Source organism: Ursus arctos, unplaced genomic scaffold, assembly GCF_023065955.2.
Source record: "Ursus arctos isolate Adak ecotype North America unplaced genomic scaffold, UrsArc2.0 scaffold_4, whole genome shotgun sequence".
NCBI lineage: Eukaryota > Metazoa > Chordata > Mammalia > Carnivora > Ursidae > Ursus > Ursus arctos.
This window is the reverse complement of record NW_026623056.1, coordinates 4,372,702-4,375,270: the sequence shown is the minus strand read 5'-3', so window position 1 is coordinate 4,375,270 and position 2,569 is coordinate 4,372,702.

Here is a 2,569-nt window from a genome sequence, read left to right as displayed (position 1 = left end):
CGTGGGCCCGTTATGTAATCTGGCGGCTGGCTCCGGGCGCCTGGGGACGGGAAAGGCCGGCGGGAGGCTGGGACCCTGGCGGCCGGGCTTGTTTTGTTGGCGCCTTCGTTATCTTCACGCGTCTCCTTTTGTTGCGGGAACTGGAAATCTGTGGGACCAGAGGGAAATTGAGAAGTGGTTCAGAGAACAGGAGGGCTGCAAAGAGTTCTTGGTTCTCCAACCCCACTGAGCATCTGAATCACCTGGGAAGTTACTAAAATACAGATTCCCGGGCCCCACCCCGCTCAGGGTCAGTACGTTTGGGGTGGGGCCTTTCACAGAGAGATTTACTAAGATCTACGGAATTCCGGACCTCTCTGTGGCAATTCCTATCTTTTCAATGAGTTCTGACCCACCAACAAGACTTGACCGAAGCGTAAATTCTTTTAAACCCATTTAAGAGATGGGGAAACAACCGAGGGGCAGAGATATGGACTATAAATCTAAGTCTCCACAGTTGGTAGACCTTCGAAGCTGAGACCTAAACCAATTTTCTTTTTCCATGCGAAGTACGGGGTAGTGCAGCTCATCTTAAAGTTGGGATTCTCCATTCCATTTTCTACCTTTTTTCTCAAAACTCACCTTTAGAATCCGAGTCAGAACTTAGGGAAGTACAAGCAACTAGTAAGATAGGTGAGAGAAAGAGTCTTAAGAAGTTGGGAGTGAAGAAGACTGCAGGCTACTTAAAGTCTGGTCAATTACTCTTACTACTATTGTTAATTTGGAGATTCTCAATCATGCTTACAGCTTAATTTCAAAATATACTGCATGGTTTATTTCTAGCTGTCTTCTGGATATTTCCACTGAACGTTCAATTAAAAGTTACCATTTCCCCAACAAAACCTGCCCCTTGGGCTGTATTTTGAATCTGTGATAACTTTATCATTGTTCACTCATTTACTCCTATTAGAAACCTTGGAGGTATCCCAACCATGCTTTGCTAATCAGTCACCGATCCAACTGAGTCTACAACTGAGATGTTCGGAATTCTTTCCTTCTTCATCATTCCTACTGCCATTTCTTTGTCGGGTCTTTAGCATTACTTACCTGGACTATTGTTGCAAAAGACTCCTGATCATTTGCCCCATCTACCCTCTCCACTACACTCCGAGGGTCTTCCACTCTCCCACCCCATGGCTCCCCAATTGTGTACAGCATTCAGGATAGCTAACGTTCATATGTGTAAGCCAAATTTCACATTTCTTCTCTTTAGTATTTATATAAAAACAGCTCAAAGACTCTTCCCAGCACTCCATTTATATATTTGATGGCGGTAGCAGGGAGTTTCTCCTAGCCACTTCTTGCTCTGATTTCCCTTTGAATTTACAGTCTCGCTCTTGGCATTTGACTGTTCTTTCTTTCCCAAAGGAGAAGCATTGCCTCTTTTCCTGTCTTCCGCCAAAGCAAAACTTTTCTTTGCCTGTGGGCTCTGTCACTTCTTCTCCCTAGGGCTCCCTCTGAAAGTTAGATTTCTCTTGCTTCACAGAATAGAGAAATTGAGGTCTTCACTCTCTACTGGATTCCTTTGGGCATATAGATTAAAAGACTCATTACCATGCTCTACTAAACAAAGGGTTCTCCACTTTGGATCTCATCTCTGGAGGACTGATGAACAGGTGGGGGTTTGAAAAATTCAGTTTCTTGGGTTCTACCATCCCAGTAATTGGAAGGGAATAGTACATAGAAGTATTCCCATTAGTCAGACTTAAGTAAACGGGAAACTGGTACATTCAGATTTTTGTTTTAATAACACTTTCTCTGGGTCCTTTTTATATGTTATATATGTGTGACTAAATAAAAAAGAAAGAAATTGTAGGGAAGTATAGCAAATAAATGGCCAGGCCTTTTGGGGGCATGGTTTTTATAAGAGCATTTAAAAATGTGTACTTAATAATGTCAAGGACTTAAAGCTGTTATTACAAAGAAAAATAAATTTAACATAAATATATTTAATACTAAATAAAATACAGTAAGCCCTATTTTATTTGAAAATTGATTTAATTTTTTTAAAAGATTGTATTTATTTATTTGAGACAGAGTGAACAAGAGAGAGAACACAAGCAGGGGGAGTGGCAGAGGCCGAGGGAAAAGCAGGCTCCCCACTGAGCAGGGAGCCCAAACTTTGAGCCCTGCATTGGGCTCCACCCTCAACAGAGTCAGCTTGTCCCTTTCCCTCCCCCTCTGCTCCTCCCAACACCCATGGTCTCTCTCTCAAATAAATGAATAAAAATCTTAAAAATATATATTAAAAAATATAAAAAATAAAAATCACTTTGTCTTTTTAACTGAAATGGTAATGATTTTGTCATTTCAAACACAAATGCTGGCAGCACCAATCTCATTCAGTTACCGGATACTTACAATTTCCTTTACCCTATTAGTCAGGGTTCAGTGCGTAAAAGAGAAACTAATCTAGATATTTTAATAAGAAAGGAGCTTAATTAGGGGAATTAGATGTTTCCAAAATCCTTGAAAGATTGGAGGAGCAGATTCAAGTCTGGGGCTGCCTGAGTGACTGCCAGAACCCTGC